The 17,948-nt window shown below is 36.1% G+C and overlaps 1 pseudogene; it reads right to left on the bottom strand.

Annotated features, from left to right (window-relative positions):
• Nucleotides 1-4,305: 4,305 nt before the first annotated feature.
• LOC131513502 (small ribosomal subunit protein uS2-like) lies at nucleotides 4,306-5,202 on the bottom strand (annotated as a pseudogene).
• Between the last annotated feature and the right edge of the window lie 12,746 nt (nucleotides 5,203-17,948).

A 17,948-nucleotide genomic window follows, 5' to 3' on the forward strand; every position in this document is an offset into this window, starting at 1 on the left:
GTGTTCTGGAACTACAGTCCTGAGAACATAATTATTAACCTTATTGATACTTATGTCTATTCTTTCTTTTAACAGATATATTTTATACAGTGCCTCCAAGTTGGTAAGGGTACTTTTTTTTAACCTCCTGGGAGTTCAGAGAAATGTCAGGAAAACCTGAAAGAGTGGAGTGTTTCTTCAGCTGAGGAAATATACTTTCCATCATGACTTTGCTGTAATGTTGTTTATTACATAGGAAGTGTCCTCAGATGAACTGGTGAAAAGGGCTTATTTCTCCTAGATTACAAAGTCAGACTGCATTTATTTTAAGCTACTAGATCATTAGCTTTCATGCAAGTGTTGTGTAAAACACAGGGAAAATATATTTAAAAACTCATATTGGCAGTAAGCAATTAAATTTTTGAGTGAAATTTTAAAAATAAAATTTTCTGCTATAGTAAAACATTCATATGTAGTCTCTATTCTCTCTGCATTCACTTTTCATACTCATGGGATTTCACCTTTGATCTTTTTCTCAGGTATTTCATGTGCTAACTGACTTCACATTTCCTTCCATCTCTCTGGTTTGAGTTTTTCTCAACTATATAACCTGTAGCAAATAGATTTTTTAAAAAATTTCTTGAACTACACCACTGTAAGCCTACCTGTAGACCCCATAAAATCCCCTATTAATATATATAGTCAGCTGGGTCTGCAAATAATGAATATGCTTCTGGATACTCCGGGCTCACTGGAGTAGGTGCATCATGACTGATTCACAGGTGAGTAGTATTGGCTCTGTTAGGAACAGTATATCAGAGTGTACACAAACTCATAGCTTAAAGGAGATACAAATAAACAGAGGCTGGAAAAGGTTGGGACCAGAGCCATCATGATGTCATGGTTAGCCATCTCTGGTAAGCCATGGTTAGCACATCTGGTAAGCAATTGTAGTCCATGAACCCTGTAAAATTGTAAACGTGGCCTGTTGAGCATAAGGGCCTTTTATATCTGACATTATATTGACCAGGCTCTTGCTATTCCCTCCAGAGAGGCCCTTCACCCTGCTCTGTAAACAGAGAAGGAAGTCAGAGGCCTGATCTTGCATGCAGGCGGTCGGCAGCTCACCCTGAACTTGCTGCAGCCAGAGCACACTCAGGCGTCATGGTCAGTGGATATCTTGGAGCTTCAAAGGTGAGTCCACTGCTCAAAAGGAGACATTTCGATGACCCAGGATTCCTGGCAGATTTTATTTCAGTTGCTGGAAAGTTCTCAAAAATGCTCAAAAGCCCTCCAGCTGCCCAGAGAGTCTGAAATGCATGCAGTGGGTCTCCCAGACAAAGCTTTAGAAAGCTGCTAGCACCACAGATCCAACACAGCCTCTGCATCTTGATTTCACTAGAACAGATGTTATCTGCAAGCAATTAACATACTTGTCATCACCAGTGAAACAGATACAGAATTCTTCGTTTTTTTTAATGCACCCTAAAGAAAAGTGTTTGTACATAAAACAAAATGTTCACATTAGTATTAAAATAATATTCAGTGAAGAAAGTTGCATGTGTCAGTTTTTCAGTTTTTTCTATTTTTTTTATAAAAAAGATACTGTAATAATTTTTAGAAAACTGTGAGGTAATAAATGTCACCAGCAATATAAATATTTGTGACAACTCCCTATTCGATTAAAGCGGTATCTATTTGTGATTATTTTGTATCTTCATATCTTGGCTGATAGAATTTGCCATTTGGTATATTTTCCTCTACGTTAACATTTCCAAAATTCTTTGGTTTTATAGATTATGGAAGATAATGGGATTTGCTTTATAATAACAATACAAATGTGTTGACCAAAACATAACCCTTAAGATTGGTACAAGTGAAAACTTTGGTGAAATTCAATGTGTAAATATCCTAGGTGGTAAAAACAAAAACAAAAACAAAAACAAAACAGAAATTTTAAGCTCTTGAGCTGTTCCAAAAGGAAAAAACAAAAAGAAAACAAAAAACTCAAATAGCATAATTCCTTTGTATTATGTAATTATACTCTTAACACCAACTCAATTTCTTATAGGCTGATTCTGTAACATGACAGTCCTGAATTATCTTTCCTCATAAAATTCATAGTTTTCATTTAGCATTCATGCCCTCACACTTTTTTAATTAGTGAAAACTGAAAGGCTGGATTTCTAGCATTTCAACTTCTGATCACAAATATTTCTGCAGAGGTTAAATTCATTTTTTTCTTCCATATTCCTTTTAAGAAATTTTGTAAAATTTGAAGACAATGTTTCTGCTATACTGACAGCTTAACTGGTCTGAAAATACAAGATAATATCACCTAAGCAAACGCTATGACTGATAACATTCATTCTGAACAGAGGTACCTACAACATTTGAAGTGAAATGAATATTCACTACCACTAACTGGAAGGCAGATGTGGGACAGTAAAAGAGCACTGAATTAGTGCCTAATATTCTAGGTCACTCTCATAGGTCTGCAATGTACTAACCAATGACCTTGAAAATGGCTTATCATTTTTTTATCTAGAAAATGATGACCTTCTTAACTGACTGTGAATTAATGTAGATAATTTATATGAAAGCACTATAAATCATGGAACATTATATAATGAAAATAACATTTTAAACATATAATATTTTACAAAACACATTCTCAATAAGTACCTGGTAGAGAGTATTGCCAACTCTATTAGGTGATGCGAGCCAAAGCACTCCGTTGCTTTTGACGCTTCCCCTCCAACAGGAAGTGTTTACTTTGGTCAGCTTTAATAGTAGATAAATAGTAAATAAAGAAACCGATAATCCTTCCTATATCATACAAATGATTGCTAACACTCTTCTTCCAGTATTTTCTTTCTCTGACTTTATCTGAGGCCTCATGACCTTAGGTCCTGTTCAAGTGCTCAGTGTTTGTTGGAAAGTTAAATCTTTTGGTTTGTCATTTCCACAGCACTCATTAGGTACTTTACCGCCTAAGACAAGACTACCTTATATTTTACATCTTTAACTGATTTCCATCAGTTATATCAGAATCCCCTTGTGGTTTCTCATTCTTTCTGCATAGTCTCAACATCTATCAAACTGCCTAGTAAGAAATAATTAATTGAATGTCTGCTAATATTAATTATTTAAAATCTCTAAAATCAGAACCTGGATACTGTGGGTGAGCTTTTGTCTAAATGACAACTCATCCACTTGTGAAATCCACTTTTTTTTAATGTTTATTTATTTTTTGGAGAGAGACAGACAGAGTGTGAGCAAGGGGGGGCGGGAAGAGAGAGGGAGACACAGAATCTGAAGCAGGCTCCAGCTCTGAGCTGTCAGCACAGAGCCCGTCGCCCTGGGGCCCGAACTCACAAACCATGAGATCATGACCTGAGCTGAAGTCGGACACAACCAACTGAGCCACCCAGGCCCCCCTGCAATCTACCTTTTGATCAGTCCTTTAGCAAGAAAGGCAAAACTTTGAGGTTGTTTTACCTATTTGTGTATTTTTTGGTATTCAACTCTTTTAAAAACATTTTACTGGACTTCATTATAATTAGAACTTCCAGTTTATTTGGAATTTATTAACTCATTCAGTAAATATTTGCTAAAGAACTCCTCTGTAGAAAGTATTGCTCTAAATATATTGGATATAGCAGTGGGCAATTCAGGGCAAATGCTCCCTGCCTCTTGAAACCTAATTCTACTAAATAGACATACAGTAAATCAAGTAAGCTCTCAAATAAGTGAAATAATTTCAGATAGTTAAATGCCCAATGATGCAAACAAAGTACTATGATGGAGATGAGCAGGGACAGGGGGACATGTTAGTGGAGTCTACAAGTGACAATATAAATTGAAATGTAAAGGCTGAGGAGCCTGTTGGACCAAGAGCATGGCAAAGAACAGAAAGTTCAAAATCCATAAGCAGAAGAGAACTTGACCTATTCTAACAGTTTTCAGAGGCCAGTGTGAGTAAATAAAGCACAGTGAAAGGAGATGAAAAAGCATGGGAAAATGTAGAAGAGATAATAATAATAGCAACATCATCATCTAACATTTACTGTGTGCTTTCTATTGCCAGATACAATTCAGATTATCTCATTTGATCCTTACATGAATTCTAGGAGGTAATGTTTTTATCAATATTTTAGAGATGAAGAAACTGATGCTTAGAAAGGTTAAATAGGTAGGGACACCAGATACAGAATAAATTAGAGGATGTGGTAAATAATTCAATTCTTGCCTTTTTTGTTTGTTTTTACAAACTATTTTTCGTCAACCTTCTTTCCATTTTGTTTGCTTCTGTAGAAGAACAGCTTAAGACCACTCAGTTTTTCCTACCCATTCAGTGGCCTGAGCAGTGGGAGCTGCAGACCAGTCTTCAGTAGTAGGCTGAGCTCCAGTCTTCAGTAGGGAACTGCTGAGTAGGCACAGAGGGCACCTGCACACCTTCAGAACAGTCTGCGACTTGAGGTTGAGTATCAGTGAACTCAGGAGCTGGAGCTGTACATTCACCCTGAAATCGCTCCTTGTCACAGCCTTTTCTGCAACAGCCTGCTCTTCCTTTTCAATCTCTTCAGGACCGCTATGGAAGTAAAGATCAGGCATGACCTCCCATGGCTGTTCATGGGAAATTGTGCCATGCGTGTGCAGAACTTCCCTGGCCAGCATCCATCACATTAGAGCCACCGAGTGAGCTCCCTTGTTGCAAGGAATGCCAATGTCCACATAGGGCAGAGGAGAGTCTGTGTTACACAGAGAGATGGTAAGCAAGTTAACATAAGACGCCTCTGTGACAGGCTGGTGGTCAGCCTTGGGATCAGTAACCACCAGAAATCTCAGCTCTCAGAAAGCTGCCTGGCTCTGGTTAGTGAAGGTTCCAGAAGTGAAGCAGCCAGCAATAGGAATGGTTCCAGTACCAGCAGCAAACTTCAGCACGGGTCGCTGGCCAGTATTCCTGGATGATATGACACTGACATCAGCTGGGTTTCCAATGGCAACAATGGCACCAGCTGCCAGCAGAAGTTTCTCCCAGGTTCTCTTCAGATTTATGACATAGATACCACCACTTTTCCTTTTGTAAATGTACTGTTACATTAGGAAGTCAAGGCTGGTGTCACCTAAGTGGATTCCTGCTGCAAGAAATTTGAGGACAACCTCCACCTTCATTTGTAAGATATCAAGGGCTCTGGACATGGTGAAAGTTTCCCTTTAAGTTACCACAGGAATGCAAAAACAACGCTGTATGGTCCCCTCCCTGGGTATCACGGGAAAAGCTCAACTTTTGTCTTAATACAATAGGAAGCCATTGAGAGATTTTAGTTAACAGAGTGATATGATTCATTTCTGTTAATATAAAAATTTACCATCAATGGCAGGCAAGGAGGGATTGCTTAATTTCTTTCTCCTCTCTTCACATCTGGTTTGTTTTGCTCCTGCTAGATTCTGAGCCATTCTAGAAGAGCAGAAATTTTTGTCTTGTTTATTACTTTATGTTCAGTCCTTAGCATGGTATTTAACATATTTTTAATGCTCATTTAATATTGAATGAATGAATGAATGACTATACTGGATACTTGCTGATTTCCACCTACTTCCATTCTGATTTGGGTTTCTGATATTAAAAGTTATATTAGTTCTTATTTTTTGAGTCCTATAACTATTCCAATGTCCATTTACCTTTCTTAAGATTTTGATGTGTGGCCAGTTGCATAGTAATTGCAAGGATGGACATCGGACTATAGCCAGAGGGGTCAGATAGGAGGTTACAGAAGTCAAATGGATAAGAGCCATCAGGGCAGAGTCTAGGGCAGTACAGAAAAACCACATCTCTCAGTTTTTCTGAGCACTGCAAAGACCCGTTCCACCCAAGGACCCCACTCTATCTTGCTTTGCTCATTAGGCTGTGTTTCTGAGTATTTTGCTCCCTATGAGTCAGTAATTATTTTGTTTTTAATGTTTATTATTTTTGAGACAGAGAATCAGTGGGTGTGGGACAGAGAGAGAGGGGCACAGAGGATCTGAAGCAGGCTCTGTGCTGGCAGCAGAGAGCCCAATGGGGGGCTCAAACTATGAACTGTGAATTCATGACCTGAACTGAAGTCAGACGCTTAACTGACTGAGCCATCCATGTGCCTCTGAGTCAGTAATTCTTAAATAGTAATAGTTATTATAAACGTTTTACTAGTTATAATGGACTAAGTGAGGATCTAAGTGCTGGTGAAAGCAAAGCTCATAAATTAGAATTTAATCCTCTTTATGTAGTGTAGGATTATGTTCATCTTGGGGGAAAAAAGGCAAAAATTCAAGTTTTTTTGTCATTATAGGACTCACCAAAATTTTGAAAACCTTGGTTAATTTTTAATTTGTAAAAGGTAATACTAGATCTAGCAGTTGCTTGGTATTAATCAGAATAGGCTAGAGTTGGTTGTTATAACAAATTAACTACAACTCCCAGTGCTTTATTATACACCTACTCACATAGACAGAATTCTCATCTGCATAGCTGCATGTAGTATCCTAATATTACAGAGGCTCCATCATTTTTTAATAGCACCTTCTGAAACATGTAGCATCTTTGATTGTTGGGAAAGAGGGGGAAGATGTGTAGGAGAATCACTAGTAGAATTTCCACTTCCTTAACCTGGAAGTTACACATGTACCTTCCACTATCATTTCCTTGCCCAAAATTGGTCACATGCTTGTGATGAACTGCAAGGGTGCTAAGAAATGTGGACAAGTAGGTGAAATTCAGTTGAGCATCAGATCTTCTGTAATGCTCCTCAAACATGACTTTAAGAAGCCAGCCTGAGGTTTTTAGTTGATAGTAGAGGGATCATATTACTCTTTCAAGTCTGTATTCTCAGATGTTCTTCTGCTAGTCTTTAGAGTCAGGGTATACTGATTATTACACAGTCCCTGGAAGCGCCAGATGTGTTTCCATAGTCCCCCTTCATGTAGGATATTAAATAAACAGATGCCATTTCAAATTAGAAACTTCCATTTCTTCCTACCTAATATAAAATGTACCAAATCATTTCCAAATTGGAGATTTATTTTTCTGTTTATGTTTTTCATGGTTTTATAGTAAGGTTCTCTAAAAGGGCTAGGCTTAAAGCTATTGCCTGTCCCAAGTGTACTGTTCACATGCTGATTGATTTGAAACACAACTTGAAGAAATGTGAGAGCATCTTCCAATTTTTAAATAAGATGCAGTTGTGCTCTGCTTCTTAAATGATATACTGTGCTGGCACAGTATCTATATAATGTCATCATTATTGTAATATTGAAGGGTTAGGCAAATGTTCAATTTTGTTTTCACTTATTTTGGAAAATTGTATTACATTAATAGATTTACCCGGAAAAGGAATATGGTTCAAATATTTTTAAAATGTCTTTCAAATACAATTCTAGAATTCAAATTGAACATCATTGTAAAATGTTGGATGTTGGAAAGTGATCTGTAGCACGCTGTCAAAGGAATTATTGTATCATTTGGGAGACTATATTGCAGGACTTCTGGATTTTTCTGGAGCAATGGAAACTGTAAAAGTTTCATTCATCTCCATAATTCTTTTGTTTCAGGACCTGATATGGTTAAGATATATATATATAATCTTTAATCACTGGGCCCTGGGTTCAGGCATAGAGCACTTTATCCCTTTTTTAAAACAAAAATTTTCAAGTAGATGATTATGACTTCTGAGTTAACCTGATAGATAGGAATTATAGATTTGATTCCAGCAATGCAATAGCCTAGATACCCTGAAGTTCCTTCCAATTAATCTGTTAGCTAGAGGCTACCTTAATTAAACCAAACATAGTTGTTAGTCATGGATTTTTTTCACAAAAAAAATGGAAATTAGTGTGGGTGAATAGAACAGAGAGCAATGAGAATCAAGATGCCAAGAAGACCCATCAGTGGTTCATTACACCATGTTCATAAGAAGACTCAATACCTTAAAAAATACCAAAAATATTGATACATGGAACAAAGGGAATTATGACAAAAATCAAAACTAGATTTATTTTTTAAGAACTTGACATTTAATTTCAAATTTTTGAAGAAGTTTGATAGAATGGTCAAATATACCTGAAAAAAAGAGGAATCACGTTAGGGAAATTGCCTAACCAGATCTTAAGGTTTATTGTTACAAATTGGAATAGGGTTAACAAAAGACCAATAAAAGAGCATAGAGAGCTCAGAAATAAACCCGTTAATACATGGAAACAAATATATGTCAGAATCAGCATTGCAAATGTTAGAGGAAAGGAGGAACTATGAATATATTTATGATTAAATTGGAATACAACCTCAGATCATACACAAATATCAACTTCTCACTGACTAAAAAGATAATTTTTTTTAGTTTTGAAGAAAATGTAGGAAAGTGTCTTTATAACATCATGATACAGTAGGAATTTCTAAGCAAAGCATAGAATGTACCAATGACAAAAGAAAAGACTATTAGACCATGGCAAATTTAGGACCTTTGGTTCATTACCATTAAAAAAATAAAGACCCATTATATAACAATGCCAGTTATAAAACACATTGCCAACAAGAAAGTATTATTTAAAATATATAAAGCCGTCTAAAATAATTTTTAAAACCATCTAATTATTCAAGTTAGCTAAAATATACAGAAAGAATTCCACAAAGAGGAAACACAGATGGCTAATAAACACAAAAACATTTCTTGAACTTATTGGTAATGATTAGTCATCATGGAAATTAAAAGTAAACCGAGTTAGATACTATTTAATATTCTCTAGAGTGGCACAAGTAAGAAATTTTTGTCAAAGTTTTGTCAAGGATGAGGAGTAATGGAAACTGTAATATTTCAGGAATGAAAATTGATACGACTACTGTGGAAAACAGTTGGGCATTACATAGTGAAGCTGAACCATGGTATGCCCTACACTCATAATATTATAATAATAATATATAATATTATATTACATATTATATGACACATATTATAATAACATAAAGGAACTCCACTCATAAATATTGTATCAGTCAGGATTCTACTGAAGAAACAGAGGCTGTAGGAAAAATAGACACACTTGTCACTCCTCCCCAATATGCTTTTGTTTGTTTATACATTGGCTTATGTGATTATGGGGGTTGACTAAGTCCAAATCAGGAAGGGTAAGCTGGAAATTCTTGGGCAGGAGCTGAAGCTGCAGTCCACAGGTGGAATTTCTTTTTCCTTAGAAAAACCTCATTTCTCTTCATGAAACCTTTCTTTCTTTTTTGAAAAATTTTAATGTTTATTTTTGAGAGAGAGAGAGAGACAGGCAGACAGAGTGCAAGCAGGTGAGGGGCAGAGAGAGAGGGAGACACAGAATCTGAAGCAGTCTCCAGCCTCCGAGCTGTCAGCACAGAGCCTGACGTGGGGCTCAAAACCACAAACCGTGAGATCATGACCTGAGCTCGTCAGCCGCTTAACCAAATGAGCCACCCAGGCACCCTGTGAAGTCTTTCAAATGATTTGGTCTGGACCACCTAACTTATTGAGGATAATCTTCTTAAAGTCAACTGATTGCAGATGTCAATCACATCCACAAAATATCTTCAGAGCAACACTTAGATTAAAATCTTAATGACTGTGGACTATATCCTAGCCAAATTGACACCTAAAACTATCACAGCTAAATAACCTAGAGATACTTTTACACATGTATACTAAGAAACATGTACAAGAAAGTTTATGGAGGGGCACCTGGGTGACTCAGTTGACTAAGCATCAGACTTCCTTCGGCTCAGGTCATGATCTCACAGTTCATGAGTTCAAGCCCTGCATGGGGTGAACTTGGGCCCTGCAGTGCCACTCAAGGCTTCACAGTCTCTCTCCCTCTCTCGGCACCTGGTGGGATTCTCTCTTCCTCTCTGCCCCTTGTTCATTCACGTGCTCTCTTTCTCTCTCTCAAAAATACATTCATACACACTTACATACACACATAAATACATAAAATTTAAAAAAGAAACGTTATAAAAATATTTATAATATCAAAAAACTGGAATTAACACAAATTTTCATCAAAAAAATAATGAAGAGAGGTGCCTGGGTTGGTTAAGCATCTGACTTTTGATTTGGGCTCGGGTCATGATCTCACGGTTCTTGAGACTGAGCCCCATGTCAGGCCCTGTGCTGACACTGTGGAGCTTGCTTGGGATTCTCTCTCTCTCCCTCTCACTCTGCCCCTCCGCTCTGCTCACTTGCTCTCTCTCTCTCAAACACTTCAACATTTTTAAAAAAATAATGAAGAAATAATTTGTGAACTAGTTACCCAATGAAATATTATGCAGTAGTAAAAATGGACGATAGCTACCCATTGTAGCATGGAGACACAGTAGCATGGAAACAAGCTTAAAACATAAGGTGAATAAAAAGCAACTTCTAGAAGACCACGTTCACCCTCTCGTTTTTAAAAAAGTCAAGAACAAGAGCTTTACTAGTTTGTACATGTGAGAAAATTAAATTAAGAAAATGAAGGAATAATAAATTCAGAATCCTGGTTAGTTATATTGGTTTTGGAGAAAGTTGGGAACTTTAAAAATGAAGGTGCATAATAGTAGATTTAATGGTGCTGGAATTTTCCAGGTTTTATGTGGTGATATGTTCACAAGTGCTTGTTTTATAAACGCTTCATAACTTACATATTATCTATATTCTTCTATATCAAATTTTACATAATAAAAATGTAAAATTAAGAAACCAATAACTGTTGTCACTCGTTTGTTGATTGGCATTATCAGATGGCCATATTCAAGTCTGCTAAGCCAAATTTATTGGGCCAGAGGTTTCAGTAGATATCCTGATAGAAATGAATGTGGTTGGTGAAAATAGCAAATACTTCCATAACTCCTGCAGGCTCTCTTAGTTCCCCTAGCTTCTCTCTTTATTTTTTTCCTTTAACACTCTTCTCTAATTTGCCAGGAAACTCAAATTCCTGGGCTGGGCTTTGTCTAGATTGGGTGTCAGAAATAGCCTGGTTCCAACAAAGTTAGGATCAAGCTGTAGGGTGGGTCTGAAATGTCCTGACTGGAAAGCAAGCAGACAAAACAGGTACTTGCCTTTGACTACCAGCTATGTGTTTCTTGGCTTGACTGCTGATGTTTTGATTCATTGTTGAACAAATTTATTGTGCTCTCACACTGCTTGTTCCAATATCTTTTATATCTTTTTTTTAATGTTTATTTATTTTTGAGACAGAGAGCGACAGAGTGTGAGAAGGGGAGTGGTAGACAGAGAGGAAGACGCATAATCCAAAGCAGGCTCCCAGAGCTGTCAGCACAGAGCCCGACAGGGCTCAAACTCATGAACTCCAAGATCATGACCTAGACGAAGTCGGGGGCTTAACCCACTGAGCCACCCAGGCGCCCCTAATATCTTTTCTATCTTAACAACCATTGTGTCATTGAAAATACTCTGAAAATGCCACCTTGAAGATTGTGAATGGAAAATAGTTGCTCTCATTCCTTGTGCCATCTTTGCTGAGAGTCTCAAGCTACCATTGAATATTTTATTTTGCCCCATCTCTGACTCTCGTATTAACCCTTATGCTAGGCGTTTCTGCTGTCAGTGTTCTCCACCTGCTTCATTTCTTTTTATTTTATTATTTTATTTTATTTAAATTCGAGTTAGTTAACATAAAGTGTAGTCTTGGTTTCAGGAGTAGAACCCAGCGATTCGTCACTTACATACAATACTCATTGCTCAGCCCGTGTGTGCCATTTCTGCTCTTTTTACTTCCATCTTGCTATTGAAAATACAAAGATGCATAGTTTGTTATAATTCTGAAGATGGGAAAACAATAAATAAGCAAAAAGGATTAGAAATTTGAAATATATATACTTAGATTTTTATTCTCATAGTTTTATTATTTGCCTCATTCTTGTTAGTTTTCTATTTGATGTCTGCAGCGACCGAACAAAAACACTAGCTCATTTTCTCCAATACCTATTGCTCATTTGTTGCCTTTACTTAAATTACTATTCACACGTGCTAATAAAAACTAAATGCTGTATAAAACAATAGGAGCAAACACTTTTTTCCCCAATGGAACTTGGAAAATCTTCTACCCACTCGTCCCAGCTTCTCCCCTGGCTTTGCCCACCTGTGATATCTCTGAATAGCTTATCTAAAAGGAGCATAAGCTTTGCTTCCCACACATCTTCTCAGTGTGAGTGGTTCCAAGGCACTCACCAAGAGTGCCAAGACGGAGGATATCTTGAATGGTCTCGTCAGAATTCTAGCCCCTGGGCTGTAGCTAGATGTTGCCCATTCCCCACCTCCTGCAGGTTGCAGTTAGAGATTCACAAACTTTGTCTAGTTAACTTTACATTTGTCCTTCATGGTAAGGGGAGTGCTTCTGTCAGGAAGTGAAGAGTGTAAAGAATTACTTTCAGCATTTTGAATTAAGCCAAACTACAAGTTCATCAGAGAGAGGACAAATAATAGAAACACAGATTTACTAAATTTATTTTTTTTTAATTTTTTTAACGTTTATTTATTTTTGAGACAGAGAGAGACAGAGCATGAATGGGGGAGGGGCAGAGAGAGAGAGGGAGACACAGAATCTGAAACAGGCTCCAGGCTCTGAGCTGTCAGCACAGAGCCTGACGCGGGGGCTTGAACTCACGGACTGGGAGATCATGACCTGAGCCGAAGCCAGCCACTCAACCCACTGAGCCACCCAGGCAACCCAGATTTACTAAATTTAGTTGTTTGACTTCACCTTCTATTTATTCCTCTTTTCTAATTACATCAGTTAGAACAATATTAATTGATGCTTATAATAACAGATGATTTATTCTGTTTTAGCATTAAGCATGATGATGTCTTATTTACATAGGGGATAGTGAAAGGGAGGGTAGGGATCCCCAAAGCACAGAAAAAAGGGCAAAATAAAGCTGAGGCCAGACTCATGAATATATATTTTCACTTTGTCTCAATTTTTTAAAAGACTGTTGCTGCTTTGTAGTGTTTACAAGGAAATAGAGGCTACTTGCTCAAGACGAAACCCCTTCTTTTCCACAGGCTTAGTACAATTTCAGGACAGAATATATTTAAATTGTCTCATCTATTTAATTTTGACTAGGTAACATGCAAACTAAAAGTGTTTAAATCATATAGTACAGAGTTTATACTGAAAAGTAAGTTTCCTGTTTACCCCATGTCCCCTTTTCCTCACTTTTTCATCCCAGAGGCAATCCCTCTTAAAAGGGTCTTGTGAGTATTTACACCATGAGTTTCATGCAACTTATAACTTCTGTATAGAGAGCTCTGCCCTTTGACTATTTTTTACTTAGTAACATATCTTATAAATAATTTTTTATCTGTATATAGACCTGCTTTATTCTTTTTAATGGCTACCTAATGTTATGGATAAACCATAATTTATATGACCAATTATTGTTGTTGGATATTTATTTAGACTATTTCTATTCTTTAGTTATAATAACCAATGCTGTAAGCAATTGAATACTATTTTGAGTACAAGGGTGAATATATTGGGAGGATGCCAAAAGGGGAATTGATGAGTGGAGGGATATATGCATTTTGACAGTATGAAAATACTTACATACGAGGTTGCTTATTTTACAGAACTGTTTATAATACTCAAGAGGACCAGTCCCCATACCCAAATTAACAGAGTTTATTTATAATCAATCTGTGTGATCTTTATCAATATGGTGGGTATAAAATGGTATGATGTTATATACATAATCTGCATTTCCTATTTTCAGAATGACTTTGAACAACTTTCGTACATCCATCCAAAATTGCTGAATAATTCTTTTTCTGTGAATTCATGTCCTTGTCCTTTAACTAAATTCCACTAGGTTGTTGGCTCTTTCCTTATTGGTAATAGAATATATTTACATACTATGCGGTTGCCCCCTATCTCTTACATCTATTGCATATATTTCCCAAGTCATCATTTGTCTTTTGCCTTTAACTATGTTGTTTCATGTAATATTTCTAAAAATTATGTAGATAAATTATCAATATGTTTATCTATGGCTTCTGCATATTGCATATCAACTAGAAATATCTGTCTCATAATAAGACCTACTAGTTTTATAGTTTCAAATTTTATGTTTAATTCCTGGACTTACCTGAAATGTATTTGGCATAAGGTTTGAGGTAGTGAATAATTATATTTTAATATAGCTTCTACCTTTCCTGGCTAATTAATTCAGATTCCTTTTTGACCAAAGATTGTGAATACTATCTATAGAATTTTATAAATCCCAATACAAATTTGGTTATATCAAGACACTCTAATCTATTACATTGATATATTTGCATATTGATATTCTAGTATGAATCCTACTTTAATTAATAAAGCTTTACATTATAGTGTGTTGTCTCGTGTTTTTATTTTTCTTTACTTTAAGACATTAAAATAATGCTTATTCCTGTACATTTATTTTGCCATAAAAATTCTAGAATTACTTAGTCTAAGTTTTAAAAATATTTTTAAAAATTATTTATAATAATCCACTCAGTACTTTTATCAGGATAAGTAAAAATCTTATATAAATTTGAAATCTTCCTGTCAAAGAACAGAATGTGTATGTTCACTTATCTTCTTTTGTAATATCCTTCTCATACAGTTCTTGCTAAATATTAAATTTATTTATATCTTTTATGTTGTTATTTGTAATGGGTTCTTTTTTATGCTTTGCAGCTGAAAATTGTTTCCACATTAAAGAAGGCTATTAATTTTGGCATATTGATGTTGTCCTCAGCCTACTTACTGAATTATCTTATTGTTGGTTATAGTTTCCTAAATAAATGAATTAGAATTTTCAGTTATGACATTATATTTCAATGTGATATAATTTCACTTCTTCCTTAACACCTGTACATTATTTATTTTTCCTTTTTAGTTGCATTTACTAGAAGAGTGTTAGTTAATCCTTGTTTTAGTGAGTTCTTTTGTATCATTTTTGATTTTAGAATCAGCAGTCATAAAACTTCGTGCAAGGATGGAAAAGTTCTATGTCTGTATTGCATAATATGGTAACCACTAGCTACATGTGACTATTGAGCACTTGGAATTTGGCTAGTGATACTGAATATCTAATTGCATTTAATTTTAACTAAAATGCAAATTTAAATTACCACATGTGGCTAGTGTACTATATTAGACAGTACAGTTTTAGAATTTTAACCTTAGACATGATGATATATTCTTTTTTTCTTAAAATTTTTTAATGTTTGTTTATTTTTAAGAAAGAGAGACACCGACAGACGGAGAGGGAGAGACAAAGCACAAGCAGGGTAGGGGCAGAGAGAGAGAGGGCGACATAGAAGCCAGAGAATGCTCCAAGCTGCAACCTGTCAGCATGGAGCCCAAGGCAGGGCTTGAACTCACAAACTGCGAGATCATGATCTGAGTCAAAGTCGGACACTTAACGGACTGAGCGACCCAAGCTCCTGATATATTCTTTATTATAATTCATTCATTGATGTTCTTCAACCTACCATGTTTTTTTCTTCAAATTTTCTAGGTGATCAGATTTTGTTACTTTTCTATTTTATTTAACTAAATTCTTGACTTAATTATTTTCATTCTTTTTTACTTATTGTAAAAAGTACTTAATCACTTTTTCTACTGTATCTCATATATTCTGCAATGTCATATTTCATTAATTATAGATTTTGTTAATTTGTTAAGGATTTGTTAATTTGAAGAATAGAGATGACAAATTATTTTAAAAGGTGAAAAAAATGAACAAATATTGGAGAGAGCCTGGTATTTCTGAAGTTTTAGTTCAGGTTAGGGCAAGAGCAAAGAAATAAATCCAAATGTAAGAAGAGGACATTAAAAAGGAAGAAGAAAGAAGAAAAACTAGGAACTGGATATTGTAGCGGTCACAGTTATCTATTGGGTCATTTCTATGACATTCCTGGGAGGTTAATGAAGGCTGATTTCCTACTTGACTTAAGTAACTTGTTCTACATCAGTTCAAAACAACAGTCTCTTTAAAAAACCCAGAATTGGAACTACCATAATAGCCTGGATCCTCTCTGCGTAAGCTGAAAGAAGTGGATGTTCCTCATTTTTTCAGATAAGTCAACCTAGGCCTTTGAAGAGTGCCTGTCCCAAAGTGATTGCTTCCAAATATTAGTTTTATGAATAGGTGAATGAATAAATGGTTTCGTCAAGGTCAGAGAGATGGAGACAGGTGGAGAATTGGGGATAAGTGACCCTGGTCGTCTGCCTTTTGATGCCTTAGTCTGTCTAAGGTAATAAATAGGGAATACATATTCACTATTTGTTGAAATATGACAGGCTTAAACTTTCTTTTTTTAATGTTTTATTATTTTTTAAATGGTTATTTATTTTTTAAATGTTCATTTATTTTTGAGAGGAAGAGAGAAATAGAGAGTGTGTGTGTGAAAGTGGAGAAGGGACAAAGAAAGAAGGAGATAGAGAATCCCAAGCAGGTTCCCCCGCTGTCAGCACAGAAACTGACATGGGGCTCGAACTCATGAACTGTGAGATCATGACCTGAGCTGAAATCAAGAGTTGGAGGCTTAACTGACTGAGCCAGCCAGGCACCTGTTTATTTATTTTAAGAGAGAGAGAGAGAGAGTGAGAGAGAGAGAGAGAGAGGATCTCAAGCCAGCTCCACACTGTCAGCAAAGAGCCAATGTGGAGTTCAATCTCACAAACCTTGAGATCATGCCTTGAGCTGAAATCAAGAGTTGGATGCTTAACCAACTGAGCCACCCAGATGCCCCAGACTCTCATTTCATTGGATAGGTATTGTTTTAGTTTCTGATTTTTAAAAAATTGTAATGTTTATTTATTTTTGAGAGAGAGAGAGAGAGACAGAGCATGCATGGGGGAGGGGCAGAGAGAGAGAGGGAGACACAGAATCCAAAGCAGGCTCCAGGCTCCAAGCTGTCAACACACAGCCTGATGCAGGGCTTGAATTCATGAACCATGAAATCATGACCTGAGCAGAAGTCAGACACTTAATGGACTGAGCCACCCAGGTGCCCCATCAGTTTCTGCTTTTTCTAATCTTAAGTATGAGAAAAAGAAATAACCAAGGAAAGATCAGATGAGTACAGTAATTGACAGTGTTTAGTAAACATATACTAAATAGGACTATATAGGTATACGATGGGAATATACAGACACAACAATTTCATATGAATTATCACTGCACCCCAGCAACACACCCATGGTTAAGAGTTGAAGATCCCTCAGAGTAATTGCACATAATAAGCGAATAGAGTATAGGTTGTATCTGCTGTACCAACTCCAGTATTTTGGTGGTGGTTTTCTGGAATACAGTTGAAAAAAATTCAAAAGTCATACATGAGATTCACAAAAAAATATGTCTAATAGGTTAAAATGTCTATCATGGCCATGGAGGGAGATGCATTATCAATATTATAAATCTTCAATTCTGACTTATATTTTGCATTATTGCTTTCATATCATTCAGTGAATTAGCTTGGCTGGCAGATGACTATGCCATAGTAGACAATTTGTATATATCTGTTGAACTAACTTTTGGTAAAATAAGCACTTTACTTACAATAATAGCTGAATATATATTTGATGACTAACATATGTACTGGTCAAAGATTTTTGAGGTATGCCAATAAGATATATTAGAAAGATAAGAGACTATATTCCCAGAATAAAAATTTCATAGCTTTATTGCCTGGAAGTGAAGAGGAAGAGAGAGATTTCTTGATACCGAGGAAAAATGATTGACATTGCCTCACATGCCAGTGGTCAGAAGAAAAATGCATCTTAATTGCAATATTTTAGAGAAGTTCAATTAAGTCTACATTTTGAAAAGTTTTGGGCTGAAGTCAATTAAAAAGTACAAGAGAACTAGGTTAAACTTGTGGTTACTGTGGTTGCACCATTCAGTGACATGTGGGACACATTCTTGGATGGAAGAAACCATC

The sequence above is a fragment of the Neofelis nebulosa genome, chromosome 6 (genome assembly GCF_028018385.1).
Source record: "Neofelis nebulosa isolate mNeoNeb1 chromosome 6, mNeoNeb1.pri, whole genome shotgun sequence".
NCBI classification, from domain to species: domain Eukaryota; kingdom Metazoa; phylum Chordata; class Mammalia; order Carnivora; family Felidae; genus Neofelis; species Neofelis nebulosa.